We start from the raw sequence: 20,289 nt of genomic DNA, 5'->3' as shown, positions 1-20,289 counted from the left end.
TTTTAAGGCAGTTTTAGCCTATGTGCTTTAAGATACTTTTCGCCATACAGAGAAGGAACAGAAATAGTCTTCAAGATTAAAAAAAAAAAACCAAAACCACAACAACAACAACAAAACCCAGACAAAAATATATTTGGTAAGACACTGTGATGGATGACTGCAGATGCATGGAGAAAGCATTTTTTTGCAAAGGTCTTACTCTGAAGAGCAGGAAAGAGACTCTCCTAGGTAGCACTCTGTCCCAGAGGGGCTGGTTCCTTGTTTTCAGGTCTCTTGATCGTGTTGCCCACACAATTAAATTTCAAAACCTCTTTTTACTGCTTCTCGCTGTGGTTTCCAGCCAAACAAATTCAAACACAGCCATATAAAAGTCATACAGTGACACAGCAATCATTCTTCCCAGTAAGGGAAACATGAATTAAAAAAGCAAACCAGAAACATTCAAATTACCACTGCCCTAAAGGAAATCGCCAGCCTCCCTTTTTTAAGTTCTGTGAGGTTCCCCATATGGAGAAGCGGCGACTTCTGGTTTATACAGAATTTAGCAGATTAGCTCCATAAGCAGAAGTAAGGGGTTTTTTTCCTATTATTTTGTGCCTTATAATGGGATCCGCTGATGTCTAGTAAGGTATAAACTCATACTGAGGCATTTGCTCTGCATTTGGCTTCAGAATGGCTGTCTTCTGTGTGGCTCCTCTGCTGTCTAGTAAGGGCTATGTAATAGTCTGCTTTTCTCTTCTTGATCATCTCTTTTGATAAAATTTATATCTTTACTTTCAGTACTTCTTTTCCTGATTTAACTGAAATTGGTCACGGGTTAAAAAGTATGGTATTTGGGAGTGTAGAGAGATAGAGGTAATGAAAGAAAATAAGCCTTATTTCCGTAGAAGACCAAGCTAAAAATGCCTGAAATATCTCTGCCTCACACCTATACACTGTGGTAAGTCATTTATCTGTCTACTTAAAGTTAAGACACTGGAAAACAATCAAAGTAGAAAGTCAAGGGGATCAGGAGAGCTTTCTCTATATTTCTCTATATTTTTCTCTCTATTTTTCTCTCTATATTTTCTCTGTATTTCTCTCTATTTCTCTCTTTCTCTCTACCCTATCCGTCTATCAACACAAAGCAAGGCACAGACAAGTTTGTTTTGTCATAATAGTATACTTCAGTTTGTTTGATCCCTTTTGGCTCCAGCACCGTTTGGAAAGAATGAAAAGAAGCAATGATAGACTATTAACATAGTGGGGAGGCAGCCTTCTGCAGCAATCCGTGACAGCCAGCATCTGCACATGTGTTAGTACAAGCTCTTCTGGCTGCAGCTTCAACTCCATAACGTGGTTCTTCTTGGCCTGGCAACCTTTTCCTGTCCTCTCCCTCGTGCTGGCAGGGAGAGCAGCTCAGGGAACCTGTCAGGCCTGGCAGGGCAAAGATGTGCCAGCGTCCTCAGCGTGCGCATAACCTGACCACACAACTGCAGGTGCTGGAGGACAGGACGGGATGGAAACACATGACAAGGGCAGGGAGATGGTGGGAGGTCGGGCAGGCCAAGGCAGCCCAGGGAAAGATGAGCTTAACCTGCTACATAAATAGTGGTGCCAACCTCCTCCTACGAACATCTGCAGCCTCTGATGGTTATCCTTGGTCCTCAAGACACCTGAGCACCAGCTTCACGGCACAGGTAAAGAAACTCAGCAATAAGGAATGGCTCGTATAGTGAATTGTTAGTTTTACTTGCCAGTACAATCAAGCTGCAGCAAAGAACCTAGACAATATACACTACTATTCTTGGAGAGGAGAAAAATTGCCCTATAGTGTAGAACAGGCCAATTCTTAGAAAGGCTCTCTTCTGCATGGTGTAAAATATCTGGCATGCAGCTCCACAAATCCCAGCACCAGACAACAGGTTTATCTGGAGCAGTATCACGCCTGGAATCAGGCTATATGACACCACGTAACAACTAGATGAGGAACGTATCTTGATGAGGAATGTATCTTGGCTCCAGCTTATAGGGGCTTGACTTACTGCTGTTTGTAATGCAAATAACAGACTTTAATTATTACATTGTTGTCTGCAAGAGTCATACCATTTCCCAGTATGCTTCCCCACACCTGGCTAGACCAGTTCAGGAAGTTTTTAAATTCTACATTAAGACAGATAATTAAGTAAGTGAAAACTATGGAGGCTAGTGATTTCCAAAGGCACAAGGAATATGCATAGTTGGCCCAGAAGGATTAGGCACAGACTATTTCAACCTGAAGAACGATGATATCATACCATTTAATATGTCGCGTTTCACAGAGTTGGACAGTTAGGCATGTCAGTAGGGAGGAGCAGTGAACCTACATCTTCCCAGTTGCAATTGCTTCTTATCTTACTATATAGCTCACTCAAGTAATTTTTTATTTAGCTACCACTGATGCACAGGAAACTCCAGAAAAGCAAGTTTCTTCTGCCCACCAGTGTCCCGGCAGTATATAAAGCACGCTTTTGTGTGGCAGTCTGCCGTCACAGCTCTTGCATGCCTGGTCTCACCGAGGTCAGGGGCTGTTCTCTAAATGTGGTTCAAATTCAACACATTTTCCAGCTCCAGGCTGTGCCTTGTTCCTTCACCTGGCAGGCTTTCACATCCCTTTCTGAATTGAGGATGGGTCATTTAGGAATAGAAAAAATAAGGGAAGCTATGTGTTCCTGCACTGAGCCGCTAAGCTCTGCTTTCTCCCTCTCGTTTCTCTAAGCTGTTAACAATGTTTATCAGTTTCAGTTCTTTTCCCCACTATTTCCCATGCTGTGGTATCACTCAACATGTAACTGATGTTGTTTCAGGCATAAAGCAAATATAACAGAAAAGGAAAAGCTGCCTAAAAGGACTTTAAAATCTAGAACTGTACAGATACAAAGCCACGGCTATGAGTTGCAGAGCTGAATGCCCAGCCTGAGCCTAGAAGCTGATTAAACTGGGAGTTCTCCTGAAACCAAGATTCTCCCATTCTCTAATTTCTAGGATCATTCTGTAGTTTTACTTTAAAATAGGGGTGATACAACCCTAGCTGTGTTGCAGACCTTCAGCACACTTTATACGAAGAACTGACTGAAGCAGTAAGGAGAAGAAATTTCATTTAGCTTTTAGAAGAGAAATAGCTGTGGTTCTTCTTTACTTCAGACATTTTTACAAGCATACAGCAAATCATATGCATAATGACAGTCATAACAAGCATAGTTGTGTCAAATACTATGGAAGGATTTATTAACATAGGACTTGAAAAAAAAAAGTGCATTTTCTCAACCAGATTGTTTATTCTGTATATTATTCTAAAATCATATTTCCTGTCGTTAGCCTGGTATACAGAAAACTACATCAAAATGCCCTGGGAAAAGTGACACCACAGTAGAGTGGCACAGGATGGGAATCAGGGACTTTCCATTAGCACCGGTCAGGGACATCACATCCTCCTGCACTCCCATCTCCTCTTGTTTCTTCTCCCCTCCTCATTCAGATCACAAGTATATGCACCTCTGGTGAACAGTCTGAGTAAACATTTCAACTACGTACTTCAGTGAAATTCCACCTTTAATTAAGCACTCTGAAGCTGACTCCCAAGTACTCCTGCAGCAACTGAGTCTCCAGAGATGACAAAAAACTGCTGCAAACTTCAGTTGTGCTGTCAGCAAATACAGTTGTCTCCCACATGTGTGTGGAGTAGAGGGTTTCTATATATAGGCTCAGGGTGGCAACAGCTGCAGTCCCGATGTGCTCCATTAATGCTTCATCCCCTTCCCAGGAAGACACTCAGCTGCCTGATTCCGTCACAGGCATTGAGGGAATCCCAAAGCCTTCATGACTTAGCCCAGTTGCAAAAAAGACAAAAAGGGCTCTTTAGCAGGCAACAATTAATTTTAAATCATTGCATTGCATTGCATGAAACCCTCCCCCATCTAACGCTGAAACCACAGGGAACAGCGCACTGGGTTTGGAATATGCGAAAAAACATTCCACTTACGGAGCATCAAAAGGATAATAGCTGTGTGCTTGGTTCTCTCTCCCAGGTATGTCAACAGATACTTAGCAAGGGCTAGGAATCCACCAGAACTGGTGCACCATACAGAAGATTTCTCTGTAAGATAAATTAGCATCGGCTGAGGTCCAAGGAGCTGGTTTTCAGTAGGAAAGACAAGGAACTCAAGATTTGTTTTTTTAAGAAAATATGCAAGATGAAAGGATGACCTCAGTGATCTTCTCTTGTTATAACTAAGGCAGGTAGTTACCAAAATGGGTGTCCCTTCCTGGGCAAGAATAATGAATTCTTACTCACATCCTCTTTAACTTTAAATTCAGTTGTGGCATCTAAGCCTACCTGAAGCTTTTATGAGTTCTCAAAGCTGAATTCGGTATTTCAGCAGAGTATAGCTCCTCATCCAGCCATCATCAGGAGACCTGGCCTTGCTCTGAGAAAAAGCCCTGCCAGTCGGCTGGGGAAGGGCACAGCATCTCTGCAAGGCAGGAGCCCTTGGTCCTCACCTTGTGAGGGGCAAGCAGGAGTCACTAAGTGCTCATTTTTTGCCATAAAACAAACCCAAAGGAAAACAAAACAAACCCCAAAAAACAACTCACTCAGATCTCATCTTTTCATTACAAACGAGGGGAGAAGGGCGGCTGTGCAAAAATCTCCTCAGCACCCGTCCCGCCGCTCGCCACAGCCGAGCCCGCGCAGCCCACAGGGGTCCCCCGGGTTGCCGGCCCTCCCCGCCTCCTCAGCCTTCCCGCCGGCCCCTCACATCTCCTCAGCCTCCTCGCTCGCCCTTCACAGCACCCTCAGCGTGCCCGTCGGCCTTCCCGCGACTACCGGCCCGTCCCTCGCCCTGTGCTGCTGCTTCGCGTCGCTCCCTCCGCCGCAGGCAGCCAGCAGCACCTGCCCTACAAGGTAACCCGGCCGATGTCCCCCGGCTCCCTTGGGCCGTCGTTCGGCCGAGAGGCGTCGAGACGACGCGGGCATCGCGCCAGGCCTCCCCGAGGCGGCAGCTGCCTACAAGCCCCAGCAGGCCCCGCGCCATGGAGCCGCCAGATACGGCGGGAGGGCACCGCAAGGGCTGCTGGGACCGGTAGTCCCGGGGAAGCGCCGGGCAGAAAGGCTGAAGGAGCAAGGGGCAGTACAGGTTGTGGGCGTATCGTGAGAGGAAAAATTCAGTGCGGGCATAGCGTGAGAGGACAAATTGTGTCTGTGACAGTGGCAGGGTAAGAACAATCACACAGGTCTCAGAAATTCCTCTTACACTGTGTTTATGGTTGTTGCTGCATCCACTCTCCTCATGACTCTCCCAGACGCTCTCTGCTTCTTTAGCAGCAATAACGCTATGTGAACGGCTTGGGGGTTTTTTAAGCTTACATTTCATTCCACATTCTCCAAACTAGAAATGGTTTTACTTAGATGACCCTCTTCCCTGAAGGACTGTTTGTGTCTCTTACCTCAGGTGGAGTGAACAGCCGTGTCCCAGGAGCACAGGGCCAGCAGCCACCCTCAGAGCAGAGCGCTTCAGGTAACCGGTGCCCACCATTTCACTCCATTTCTTTTCAGCATAGCCATATACTTGGTGAGTAAAATCCAAATTAGCTATAAGAAGAGAAAATCCCCAGTAAAATCTAATCATACATTTTCTACAGACACCAGATAATTAAGAGTGTTATGAGGAAAAAATAGTTCCTTCCTTGTGTAAGTGATCCTTTGAAAAGGCAAATTTGAGAACATTCAGTGTATCCTTTGACTGTGACAGAGAGGTCTCCAGAGGAATTACAATACTAGGAAGTATTACCGTGTTTTCTGTAATTGCTTTGAAAAGTACATGGCATTCAAATATATCTGTTAAGAAACACTTTTTTCTTTCTGTCTAGGCACAGGTATCTTTACTGGAATAAAACTTGTGAGTGTCTTTCTCATTTTTTTCAGCTTTTTTTTTTTCTTTAATTTTGTAGGACACTATTGCCATTTAGCATGGATTCTTCCTTGCCTCATCAAACCCGAGGCGGAGGTGTTTGTTCCTCGGTGTGTGTAACTGTGCTCAAATAAATGGGCCTTCAGACGAACATAGCACATGGCCACAACTGTGGACATGAACGATTTGGCAGGATGAGAAACCGAAATTAGACTTACCAAGTTATTTAATGCATCACTCCCCATTGTCTTGAAGAGGGTTTAGATATCTAAATAGCTTTGAGCTGTAGATACTGGAGTAGAAATGGCATGGTCTTTTGGGTACTTACTCTCTTTCAGTGAAATCCTAGTTGGTAAAATTCTGCTTGGCTTTGAATACATGGTGTAAAAAGTGAAAACAATGCAAGGGGAAAGCACTGGGAAACTGAATAATTCATCCAAATAATACATATTTTTGCTCCAAAAGGCCACATCAGTCTGCCTATATGTGCTTTATCTAAAACTTATTTTAAAAAAGTCTTCGTCAATGTAATCAAATTGAAACTATTTCTAATTTTATTTAAACTAAATTTTCTCTTATCCCTACACTTTTAAAATTCTGTTTCAATCTCTGGTGCTTTATAACTATGGGGAAGAAGAATATTCCATGTACCTCTGAAAGGAAAAAGGTGGTATAGATTATGTATAATAATGGAAAGATTACTAGAAGTTTATCTTCTGCTAAGAGACTATCCCAGACTGCTTCATGGGTGCCTTTCAGAGGGCGGAAGATGACTTTCAGTGAAATTTAATCTACTGTAAAAGGAGCAGAGAAGACAATTGAAGACTCAGGAAATCGTTTGTTTTCTTAATTGCTGACTCCTAGGAACTAGAGAAGTGAACATCATCACATGACTATGAAAGTGGGAGTAGGGATAAGTCAAGGAAAGACTGGAAGAAAACAGCAAACCCTGCAACTTCGGTATTCTGGAATGTAATCTACTTGACAGAGAGAAAAGTGGCCCATCAGCAATGCTCCACAAATAAGGAATAAGGATTTGCACTTTTGCCAGCTGACATAATTAGTCATTGCTTCCTACAAAAATACAGGAAGCAATAACCAGGCTATTTCAACCTGCCGGATCCTGCCTCTTCTCACTGTCAAACCCACTCACACTAACATGTTAGAGCTCGGCTTACAGAACTGAGACGTTTGCGCCCAGAGAGGATTGTGCCCTTTCTTTGATCACCATCTCTGCTCTCCCGAGCAGCTTCCAACAGCAAAGCATAACGAGGTTCAGCAGGACGGAGAATGCCGGCACGCTGGAGTCAGCCTTGCCCCAAAGAGGCAGCTAATTCACATCACGCTGCCATCAAGCCCCGTGCTGTGGGCCTGAAGACGCGTGTTTTACAATGGGCTCATCACGGTCAGCAATGCCCGTCATCGCTTTCAAACCGGGATGCTTCAGGAGTCAAAGTGTGTCTTGTCACCTTTTCCTCTCGCAATGCCAATTAGACTCTGTGCTCTGCAAGTGCACAAGAGAGACACAAAGGATGTTGATGAATCTTGTTTGTTGCTGCCTGTGCTGGTTTTCGCTGGGATAGAGTTAATTTTCTTCATAGTAGCTAGTATGGGGCTGTGTTTTGGATTTGTGCTGAAAACAGTGTTGATAATACAGAGATGTTTTAGTTGTTGCTAAGTAGTGCTTATACTAAATCGAGGACTTTTCAGCTTCCCATGCTCTGCCAGGGAGGGAACACGGCTGGGACAGCTGACCCCAACTGGCCAAAGGGATATTCCACACCATATGACATCATGTTCAGCATATAAAGCTGGGGGAGCAAGGAGGAAGGGGGGGACATTCGGAGTGATGGTGTTTGTCTTCCCAAGTCACCGTTACGCGTGATGGAGCCCTGCTTTCCTGGAGATGGCTGAACACCTGCCTGCTCATGGGAAGGAGTGAATGAATTCCTTCTTTGCTTTGCTTGTGTGCGCGGCTTTTGCTTTCCCTATTAAACTGTCTTTATCTCAACCCACGAGTTTTCTCACTTTTACTCTTCCGATTCTCTCCCCCATCCCACTCGGGGGGAGTGAGCAAGCGGCTGGGTGGGGCTGAGTTGCCAGCTGGGGTTAAACCATGACACTGGCCTGTAACTGTAATAAATGCACCTCAGGACAGGCAGGTGGACTGAGCAGAAATGTTAGAATTAATCCTGTGTTTTAGAAGTGAAACCAGCAGATAAAACAGTTTCTGCTTTAAGACATTCATATTAGCTCATTAAAATTATATATAGACCCCAAGCAGAGACCCTTCACCTTTGCCCAGAACTCTTTATCAAACTTAGTTTCTCCTGTGGCGCGTGAAGGGGAAAAGGCTTGCTTTCAGGGCTAATTAGGATGGAGAGAAATTGTTTATTCTTGGATTGAAGAATGATGTCCTATGTGAAAGAGATTTGCAGGTATGAGAGAGTCAGACAGTGGAAATTGCACAGAATGCAGCAATTTATGTTCAAAATTAACTTCCCTAGTCAGAGGGCTAGAAGTTTATTATTTTAAAAGAAAATCTTAACATCTATAAACAATGTTTAAATTGTCTACAAAGAACCCAAATACATAAAACTTGTGTCTCCTCTGTGTGCATTAATTTCTCTGACTGCATTTACTTTTCATCCAGTCTTTCTATATAAGAAGCTTTATAAAATTAAAAAAAGTTATAAAAGCTTTATAAAAATAAAGGCTAAAATACACAGAAGTTCATGTTTTGCTTAACTATGTTACAGTTCATTGTTCTCTAGGACACATGAATTTGAAAACTTCAGATAGCTTTTTTAAGTTAGCTCTGGCCATCTACACTTTGCAGTAGCACCTACCAGAAAAGTGGATCCACCATATATTTTCTTCCTGTAATTTCTGAGTAATTAAGTTGATTAATTGTGAGTGAGAATTTGAGGCAGATTTTTCTTAATCTTTATGTATAAACAAGTCTGCTGCATTTCTGCACTGCCAAGATAATCAGTGATGCTGCTTCTTTATTCATATTATTTTGACAGAGGTTCAGACCTTTTCCTCTATATGAATTATCTTTATTTAGATACTTTTTTTATATGTGTCCTAGTTTCTCTAGGGCTGTGGCATAAGAGTGGGAATTTATTTTCAGTGTAATTCCCAAACACCACTGACAAAAATAAAATCTGAAGGATAATTAGAACTATTCTGAAATACATGAGGAAAAAAAGGAAAATAAATATAGCGTATAATTTAAAGCAGTGCAAAACCAGTCTGTGTAACTGTTATTACACACTGTGTTCACATGCACGCACACAAGTGGCAGAACAGTGTGTATTGTACTAGTGGTACAATAATGTTAATTGGGTATTTCTTCTGTTATGAAATTTTTACTTGTTAGCTTTAACAGCATTCCTATAAAATACTGTTTTGTGTAAAATTTCTTCAGTTTTATTGCTGTCTTCCATAAACTATTTCATACTGTTGCAAGAACTCATGTATGGATCTGCAAAAAGGTTTCTGTTCCGTAGCTTTATTTTCAGTGTAATCAAGCACTACCAGAGGGATGCTATCTTGTATATACATACCTAAAAGGTGGATGCTTCGTTAAATATGATACAGTTATTTGCTAAACAATAAATTAATAAGAACTGGAACTCTTGAGTTTAAATCTTTGATCTGCCTTAGCTCCCTCGGTGCCCCTTCAGAGTTGCAAACTGCGAAAGCAGTGGGTCTTTGAGCCAGAAGGTCTCATTTTTAACATTTCTCTTTGCTTTTCTCTTTATATCCTTCTCTTATTAATAGCCATTTGTCAATGTAGAGTTTTCAGAATTTTAGTATAGATGTAAAAATATCTTCTTTTATACCTATCCATCTTTATGATTAATAACAGAAATGTAGTGACTGGCCTAAAAAGACTGATTCCTTTCAAAATTATAAAAGGCTTTCATCCCGTCTTCTGATCTGATCTTAAATGAGGACATTCTCAGTCCTGGAAGAATGAGGCATTGCTACTCCATATAAATCAAAATCTGAGCTCACAGTCTAATTTAATCAAAAAAAGGAAGAACAGTTTTTACTGGAAAATGCAGACATAATCATCAAATGATGGATAACATAAGGTCAATGGAAAGGCATATCTTAGAAGAAAAATAAACCAGAGATTTGCAGATGCAAGATTGTATTTACTGTTAACCTTTACAGTGTAACTAAATAGAAACGTTCCCAGCAGGAATTAGTACCCAGAGTGTAGCTTTTGAATCTTCATGGATTTATGAACCATGTTCAATTACAGTTTTAATTCTTTCCTCATACACAACACTTTTATGACCTTCCCACCTATCAAAGCACTATAAAAATAGGACTTTGCCACTCCAGAGAGACCTATTGTTTCAAGACTTCACAGACTTACTATTAAAGCCCATTTCATGTTTCATAAATTTTTATATCAAACATTCATCCCTGGCTTGCTTTCCTGTCTGAATGACATACAGGATTTTATTTTAAAGATAAATTAAATCCTATCAGCCATATTTTCCTTATTCCAGATGTAACCCTAGAGACATGAGAGAAAACAAAGCCCATTTTGAAAACAAAGGGCAAAATTATCTATAGTTTGTCTCATTGTTACTTATATGTTGAAATGCTCCTCCATGTTGCTAATATAAATGTAATAGTTGTTGATCTCCTGCCTGTCTTCATATGCAGAGTTCAATCACGAAGTATGCTTCCAGTGAAGGATATTTATCAATATACTCTTTGCTTTAAATGGCTAGAGAAAGGGAGAGCTCTGAGTACACCAAATAGTCATTTTAGCTATAATTCTGCCACTGATTCTAACAGTAAACAATGTATTAGGCAAAGATTTAGACATGGTTAAATGATAGCAGTGTGTCTCTATGAGTCATTAAGAAATTCGCATCTCATGGAAGAGATTGGATTCAGTTGTCATATCCATATGTGACACTTCACCTATATAAATTTAATGCAGGACTATTTGGTGTTCTTTCAAATGATTTTTATTTAAAAGATGGCCAGGGAAACAGTTTTCCACAAAAAAAGTGTTGTAATTGTCAAATGTTTTGGTGAAAAATGTATTTATTTTTTATGAAAACCGTAAAACAAATGTCAGTGATTCCTCAAACAGATATTTATAGCAACTTTGATATTTTCAATACCCTTTTAAATTATTTCTAAAGGTCTAATATAAAGAAGAATAATCTCAGGCATTTTTAAAAACTAGATCCTCAGGCTGTCAGGAAACAGAATGGTGTTAAGGCATTGTGCAGGAATGGTGAGAAAGCAGAGAATTGCAGTGTGACAGTGGCAGCCTCTTAAACTGCTTTTGACACTGAGAAGTCCAATATAGCGATACCTTTACATGCTGTTCTTTCTACAACCTTTCATATCTGTAAGGAGTTAAATGCAACAAAATACAGTTCAACAGCAGAAAAGTGAAATTACGCTATTTATACATTTAAACACACAGCTATTAACGTTATTAAATAGGCAAATTACTGTGAAACTAAATTCTGTGAAGAGAACTAGTATTTAACAGCAATACAGGAGGTGTGGAAAGAACTATTATAAACCCTTCTTCAGGTCTTTCACTATTTTATCAATGGTTGCTGTAACAGTACAGCATGTTGTACTTATTCTCCCTACATGATTTTTCCATTTTCTGATTTATGCACTGTGCTATAATGGCAGATAACCGTGAGGTCCTTAGCTTTGAAACAAATACCACAAACAGTGGTATTTACCCCATTACCCTTATAACTAGTCTCACTGATTTCAGTAGTACATATGTTCCTAAGATAAATTCAGGAAAGCCATATATAGCGGAGCATAGGCTGAAGGTCAGGGAGACTATTTATGTGCTGAATTGACTTCCCAGAGCAGGGTCACAGTTAAAAAGCCTTTAATTTTAGATTTTTCAGCAGAACTCAGCTATTTGGAGAAACTGATTTTAAGACACAAGACTTCATTAAATGTCTCTTGCTATCATAACAGAATAAAGACTAAGTGAACTTATTAACCTTAAGGAAGTAATAGAGCGGGTTTAGAAAATGGCAACTGCGGTTTCAAATACATATTACTTCACTCCAACATAACTTAGCCAAAGTTTAAAGTATGTATCTTCATTTAAAATGGGGGTTTCTCACTTCTTCAGAGAGGTTCTGTCTGACTTGCTTTCTTGTATTGTGTCTTGATGTTTGTCAGCGTGAGACTTCTCAAACCTTTAAGAACCCACTTTATTGGGGTTAAAGGCCTTTATTACATGCCATTGAGTCCGCTAGACAAGTACTCGAACTTTTGTACATCTTTGTAACTTCTGAATTAAAACTCACTGTGAGGGAACTTTGTGTGGTATCTCAAAACTGCATTTTACACAAGCCAACATTTACTGCCACTGCATCAGCTTCAGATCTTGCATTTCTGACTGCTCCTTACACCTCAGCGGTGCAGATTTTCTTGAGAGTGCTTGTTACTGGTAGTTTCCGGTAGAAAACTTATGAAGATAAAAATATCTCAAAGACTTACAAGTAATATGTCTCATGTCACAATCATTACAGGAATAAAGTATATGGGCATTTAGTTTTTTCACTGTAGTTCTACTCTTTCATGCGTACTGATTGAACCAACCCTTGCTGAAGGAAACTCTTTAAAAGGCACCAGGCTCAAAGGCACTGAAAGAGTGGGGGTCTTCCATCTTTTACACAGGAGCTAGGTTGTAAATACAGCTTACTTCACTTCCGAAGAGTTTTGCGATTCAATACTTTTATGAATTTTCAGATCTAGAAAGAGCAGATAAAGAAAAGCAATAGAAAAAAAATAGATGAATATGCACACAGCCCAAAGAGTCTGCAAATTATGCTGTGCTTTGCTTTTCTATCCTCACATACATCAATTCAGGAATTAATTCTTGTAGTTCCTGGATGGGAACATAACTAGTAAAACTCACATTTTGGCTGGTAGCCCAGTTCCTCTCCTGTAAGTGCATCAGCCATCTCCTGTTCCTTTACCAAATCCATAGCATCATGTATTTGTTACACAGAAAGTGCTGTTAGTTAGTGCTTAGCCAAGCTGTGAAATTATTTCTTCAATACTTTACTTTTTCCATTACAGCAAGGAGCAGAAAGGAGAAACTGTTTTATCTGCATGCAGTTGTCAGGTTTTATTTCTAAAGCACGGGATTAATTCTAACATCAAGACGTTTCTGCTCAGTTCATCTGCCTATCCTGAGGTACATTTCTTATGCTTAAAAGTTAAAGTAGAAATGTTATGAGAGTCCATAGAGGAAGGGGTGCTTTCTCTTTGTGCTGTCACTTCTGGTGACAGAGCAGAGTGTGGTTGATGCCCTTTTTCTGCAGCAGGTCAAGTCAAGCCGCAGTGGCCCTGTCTTCCCTGAGCCACCACAGCACCTGCCCAGGGGGTAGGTGGAAACAGGAGTGCAGGGGCACAAGGGGAAGCCAGAGGTGCACAGCTGCAGGAACTGCAGCAGGAATATCGACTGTGCATCAAGGAAGGGAGCAAACCCTTCCCCTCCCTCCTCCAGCAAGAGCTCAGGACATAGCGAGCATGTGAAATACTGTATCACCCCTCCCGCAAACAGCATCACTTTCCATTTACTGCAAAGGTCTCCTTCGTAACTCCGATGGGAAACAACAAACAAGATTCATCAACATCCTTTGTGTCTCTCTTGTGCACTTGCAGAGCACAGAGTCTAATTGGCATTGCGAGAGGAAAAGGTGACAGGACGCACTTTGACTCCTGAAGCATCCCGGTTTGAAAGCGATGACGGGCATTGCTGACCGTGATGAGCCCATTGTAAAACACACGTCTTCAGGCCCACAGCATGGGGCTTGACGGCAGCGTGAGGCGAATTAGCTGCCTCTCTGGGGCAAGGCTGACTCCAGCGTGCCGGCATTCTCCGTCCTGCTGAACCTCGTTATGCTTTGCTGTTGGAAGCTGCTCGGGAGAGCAGAGATGGTGATCAAAGAAAGGGCACAATCCTCTCTGGGCGCAAACGTCTCAGTTCTGTAAGCTGAGCTCTAACATGTTAGTGTGAGTGGGTTTGACAGTGAGAAGAGGCAGGATCCGGCAGGTTGAAATAGCCTGGTTATTGCTTCCTGTATTTTTGTAGGAAGCAATGACTAATTATGTCAGCTGGCAAAAGTGCAAATCCTTGTTCCTTATTTGTGGAGCATTACTAATGGATTGGGCATTGCACAGGCCACTGAGAGACAGAACCCCTGTATAAGGAGCTGACAGTATAAGCAACTGATCAGATTACTGGATAAGTGTCCTCAACTCCCATATTAAATCAAGTTGTGGTTATTTTCTTTTCACGTACCAGGTTTACTGGTTATTCTGGAGAATAGTACCTATCCATAGTGACCAGCAATGATAATAAGGTGAAAAAGCAGGAGATAACAGTAGTTAACAATGGATTCACAATACAGCAAGAAGCTTTTTCCCCCTGTATTTTAGTTTAAAATTATTTCATTTACTTGGCAGAGTAGGTCTCCTGACTTTCAATTTAAGCTTAAAGGTCAGCAGAGAACAATGTTTTTGGAGAAGTCATTAGCTATAAATAAATCAGTTCATACATCTGATAAACAGCCTCCTGCAGAGGGATCCGTGTACATACATTCCATTCCTTCTATGCGCTCTCTCATCCTTTGTTCGCTTCTTTTTCATCAGCTGAAGGCAGCTGCCAGTCATTCTGCCCTCTCTAAACAGATACTATGATTGTGGAAAATTTTGTGAGCTGTGAGAATGCTGAAAGCAGTGGAGCTTGCAGGGAAGAAAACTGGATTTAGTATTGTCTTGCTATCACCAGCTTTTTCCGTATGCACGTGCAGAAATGAATCCTTGATAGCTGGAAGCAGCAGTAGGGAAGCCCGCAGCTGTTTGAAACTCATTCCCCCATCTGGTGTCAGCTTCACAGTCTGGTGCCTCAGGAGACCTAGGACTGATGTGGGGACTGGAGGGAAAAAAAAAAGTAGATATAAAAGAAAATTAAAACAAAGTCATAAAAGTCTCTTGTAGTCAAATGATTTTTCCCATTAAAATACAGCTCCTATGCGGCAAATCTGCACCATGGTGAAGCAGATGGTGCTGTGGTATGTATATTTCACAAAGTGGGAAGGAAGGAGAGACAGTTCTGACAGCTGAAGGTACCAACCCATGCAGCTATTTTAGTACAAACCGTGCCATTTGGATCTCACTAGACATATTGCCCATGAGAAGATGGAGAACAAACAAAAAGAAATGTGTTTGTCACTGCAGACACACAAGAAGAATAGATATCACTTAAAACATCCTTGAGTAGGAGTTGTGTATGGGAATTATCACTTTCCTTACTGCATCCCGTTCTTACGAACCCAAACTTTCTTGTATGATTCAGTGGAGCGTAGACATCTAAATATCTCTAAGCAGTTTATCCCTATTACCTAACACAGAATGTTTTTAAAGTCGTCTTCTGCGACTGTGCCTAACAGTTAATTTCTGATTTTTTAAAATTACTTTTGTATTTCTTTCTGTGCTTTTATTTCTCTTGGAGGAAGATTATGGCTGTATCCAGTGGATATCAGCAATGCTCCTTCAGTTTTCTGTGTCGGCTCTTTAGAGAAAGTCTGAGTCTCTTCTTTTTCCTGCCACTTATAGAATACCTATCCCATTTCAGCCATAGAGGTATGAATGCTTCATCTTTATTTATCGACAGACCCATTTCAAGCACTGGGCCTGAATACAAACACTATAATTAAAAAAATGGGGAGAGTCTTAATAAATTCTCCATACCCCAATAAAAAAATTTTTCCTCCATCCTTGTTTGAATATTTCTCTATCTCCATCACCAAAATCTGGGAAAATAAGTGAGCCTCTTGAACTGAGTAAAAGGAGCCTGTCCCTGAGGCTGCATATGAAAATGAAGCAGTGTGTGAGAATCAATCACATATTCCCAGAGACAAAAGGAACACAGGCTGCCTGCTTCGTGCCATTCAGGGACCATAAAGCAGTCAGAAAACCAATTTACCTGGCTTGCTCAAGGAAATCTTAAGTAGCCCAGAGCTGAGTTATCTCTATCATGCTTTTTAGAAGGCTTTACTTTTTAGGGTATATTGAGAGTATGGTCAAAGGAAGGTGTCAGGGTTGGATCGCTGCTGCACCTTTGAAATTCACTGCGGCTGTAACTAACCTCTTGAAGAGTCATGGAACCGAGTGCAACTTGGGATCTGTTTTACATTATGCAGTCAGCCGAGTCCACCGTTAATTTTAGCATTCAAGTAAGTCACAAAAAAAAGCACCTGTAACTTCAGCTCCCCTCTCATCTCAGTGTTGGTACAAGCCTACCTTGGCTGGCCCGAGGATCTAGTCCAGTATGCAGCCCATAACGTTTTGCATACCAATGTATCTGAAAGGAGTAAAAATGCAAGGAATTAAAATGTATAAATCAAATTTGTAGTCTCCTGCTTAATGCAAATTAAATAGTCTACAACAAAGACACAAAACATCTGCTAAACCAAGTAAAAATTAATGAAGAAGAAAATTAAGATTGCTTTGTTGTTGATTTTTATCAATTTGTGTTGAAATGTGAGAAAGATTTAATAAGAATGCTGCCCATTTGTAGCTAATTCAAAGTGATTCTAAATTGCTTAGCTTCTATTTATATTTTCCTTGCATATTTTGGAGTTCTTCATAAAAGTGCTAAGTTTGCGATGCATTAATTCACCAGCAAATACTTTACAAACATTTCCAAATATATCTTCACTCAGTACTGATACAAAGTTATGCTGCTATTTAAATGAAAGAATACTTTAGCTAGCAGCTTTGGCAGTCAGGATCATCTTCAGCTTTATCTGCCGGGCGTTTTTGGTGATATTTCAGTCATGCTCCAATTCTCAGGGAGTTCATCTCTGGAAACTTGACAGGGAAAAATGTGTTTTGAATAATTATGATACAGAGGGCCTAACCAGGGAAACCTCGGAATAAATCAGTGAGAATTTCCAAGAGTCTGTCCTGCCCTTGAGAGGTGGACTCAGAATCAAAATTTTGGGACTGTGCTCCCACCAAGGTCTAAAGCAAAGACTCCCACTGACTTCAGTGGGAACAGAGCTTCAGCTTTTTGTTCGCATTTCATTGTCACGGCCAGTATTATAGTTTCTTCGTGAACCTTTTATATATTTGGATCACCTGGTAACTGTATAACTACTGAGACTAGAATCACATTATATTCCTGTCAGCTTCTTTCCGTCCCACCTCCATATGCCAGTTGCAGGTTGTCTTTACATCAGCATGTGAGCTCACCGTTACAACAATGTTTTACTTTTCACCCACAATAGCCAAATTTTTCCTGCAATTCTATAATTGTATTGATTTAAGGTTCTGTAAGTTGATAGACTCCAGAATTTCCTTCTGAAATACATCCCTGGTTAAATGTTTCCATAAAACGAGTATTGGCATCTTTTATTGACTGTGTGTATCACAGGATAGTTTGGCTCTGATACTACAAGTAAGTAAGAACATGTAAATACTAATAAACAACACCCCTCAGTTTACTTGGGAAATTACATTGATTTTTGTTTTCTTGAAATAATGTTAACTTCAGATATAACTTACCCCAAATTATATACTTACAATCAGAAATTATATACCCTAACATTAGTAAGCCGGGTCTGGGATTTCCGTTCTCATGTTATCTGTCTGTATGCAGGTACCTGCACACATTTAACCTTCCCAATATATCCAGGATGTGCTTCAGCTGCACAGCGATACACTGCTTCACTGTTGTGGTTTGGGGCACACTATTCCATAGTGGAATCTTATGTTTAAATAAAAGATGTTGCTAAAAGATGACTCTCCGTTTTGCAGAAATCTCCCTGCATCTTGTGACTCTCATTCTCACTGACACTGAGGTCACTTTACGTTGCCAGGAAATAAACGAAAATCAGACTTTACACACGAACATGTACTATAATGAGGAATGGGAATTGATATCATGGAAAATAGAAAAGAACAACTTGTGTGGAAAATTGCCATTTTCATTCTACATCTGCAAATGTTCCTCTTCAACGGAGATGCAAGATGAGCAAAATTCCTATAATAAGATTTCTCATGGGTTTACCAGGAAGAAGGCAGAATTTACCTGCAATGCTTGGCATTTGCTGCAACATAAAACTCTGGAAACAATATTAGAAAGTGTTGTTTATGTCAACTGAGATCGAAAGAAAGGATAAAAATAATTGGCAGAAAAATGAAAACGTATTTTACCTGTTATCAAAACTATTGTAGAAAGCAGTTTATACTATTGCTATTCTGTTTTTCCTCTGGAGAGCTGTGTCTGTCAGGGCCGAAGAACATCCTGAATATTCTAGAATTTGTTTCTTTAAAACGTCTGAAAAGAAAAGCACGAGAGATTTTACTGCATTGCAATTTTATTCCTGACATGCAAAAAGACAGTTTTATAGTTATCATTGGTACTATTTTTTCTCTTACAATTTTATATATTAACAGGAGAAAAGGGAGATGGCTCTATAGGTTTCTGGGAATATTTTGATATAAATTTCAGTGTTCTGACCTGCAATGAAAGGACTAACCTGCAGTAAGCTACATCAGCGTGCACTTCTGATTTATGCCAATAACACTGTTTGAATCTGAAAATCCTGAGAAGACTTTTCAAATAGGCAGCAGAATATGGTAAAGAATAACAGAAGCATACTCCACATTTTAGCATCCCAGAGAATATTATATAATAGAAATTTTACAGATTTTGGTAGTATCTTTACAAGGAAATTTCCATCAAACTAAATGCTTCACATTAGTAAATTGTCCAGTAAAGCTGACAACCCATTCAGTATCATATCTTCAGTGTTCATCCCCAGGGTAATATAATAGTAAATTCAGTTTGCAACTAGAGTAAATGAAATAATTTTTTATTGTTATTAAGTTATCCTTCTAAGTATCTTTACAAAATGAGGCTTCTTACAATCAAAACCATTGTTTTTGTATTATAAGAAAGAAATGATAACACTAACAGTTTTGATATTGTGCAGACTAGGAAAAGTGAGTGCTTTCGCCAATATCTTATTCTGTATTTTAATTCTGGGTACCATGAAAATTGCCTATGAACAAAAGTTGTATGTTGCTTTTTTTCTCTTGGACCCAAAATAATTTCCCATTTTACTCCATATCAGGCACGATATAACCAATTCCTGTGTATTATAACACTAAATAGACGATGAATACATGTTTATATTAGCAGATTATTTGCTTCTATAGCCAATGCATGAAAACAAATTCTGCCTTGATAGCTTCATGCTACATGTAAGCAATAGGAGGAGCTGTTGAGCAAGAAATGGTTTTTTTCCACATGTTCGCGTGTGTAGTTAAGTTCATTTGTGAAGCTGACTCAGTGATGGCTTTTCATTCCTTTCACAAATGAACAAAAGTCAGAGTTCCCCCCCAAAAAACCAAAACCAAAATGAAATCCTTCAATAACAACTGATATCCCAAATATTTATGAAATTTTTATTATTGATTTCCAGTGTTTAAAAGAATGTGTTTGGACCCTGAAGTTCTGTTTCTCCACTGGGGAGATTTGCTGGAGTAAGCAGTGCAGGATTCAGCTATGGAGTGCTTAATGAAACCCATGGAGTGCATAATGAAAGTGGGTTTTTTGGCTCACTCCGAATCAGATCACTGGGCTGTCTCAATGTTGCTTTGAATTTTGCACTTAATGGTACATTTGTCTAGAACTTGTACTTAATACCTGGATTATTAGCATTTCATTAGTGGACAGTTCCATTTATAGGGCTGAGTATTTCCATGGATTACTTGGAGATGGCCCTATCACGATGACAATTGCTACCCCAGTGCATCTGTTTAGCAGAACACGACTTTGCCTCTACCCTGTTGTTTCATCTGCCTCCCATTCAGAAAGGAAAGCTTTAGACACTCCACAGCTGCAGAGCATTTCAGAGCATATTTTCATAGCCGAGATGCTTTTGGAACCAACTTGAACTCTCTTGCACTATAAAATATGTATAATACAATGGAAGATAGGCAACAATAATCGTTTTGCTAATGGACTGCTCCAAGGTAGTATGGAGCATCTTCTGCTTCTGGGGGCATTTAGCACAGAGAGGATCCTGTACTTCTCTGGAGAAAGTTTTTGGACAGTGTGTGGATACTAGTCCTCGGCAACTGAAATAACAATGAGGAGGTGCACGCTGGTGGCTGGAAGAGTGATTTGTGCACTTCTGGCTTGAAACCACTTTATTTCACTTCGCAGTTCCATAGTCTGAATTAAAATTGCCATCAGTGAAACACAGCTTTCATACAAGTCACTGCTCCCTGATAGTACATACACATT

Source organism: Mycteria americana, chromosome 7 (genome assembly GCF_035582795.1).
Source record: "Mycteria americana isolate JAX WOST 10 ecotype Jacksonville Zoo and Gardens chromosome 7, USCA_MyAme_1.0, whole genome shotgun sequence".
Taxonomy (NCBI): Eukaryota; Metazoa; Chordata; class Aves; order Ciconiiformes; family Ciconiidae; genus Mycteria; species Mycteria americana.
This window is presented reverse-complemented; position numbering follows the sequence as displayed.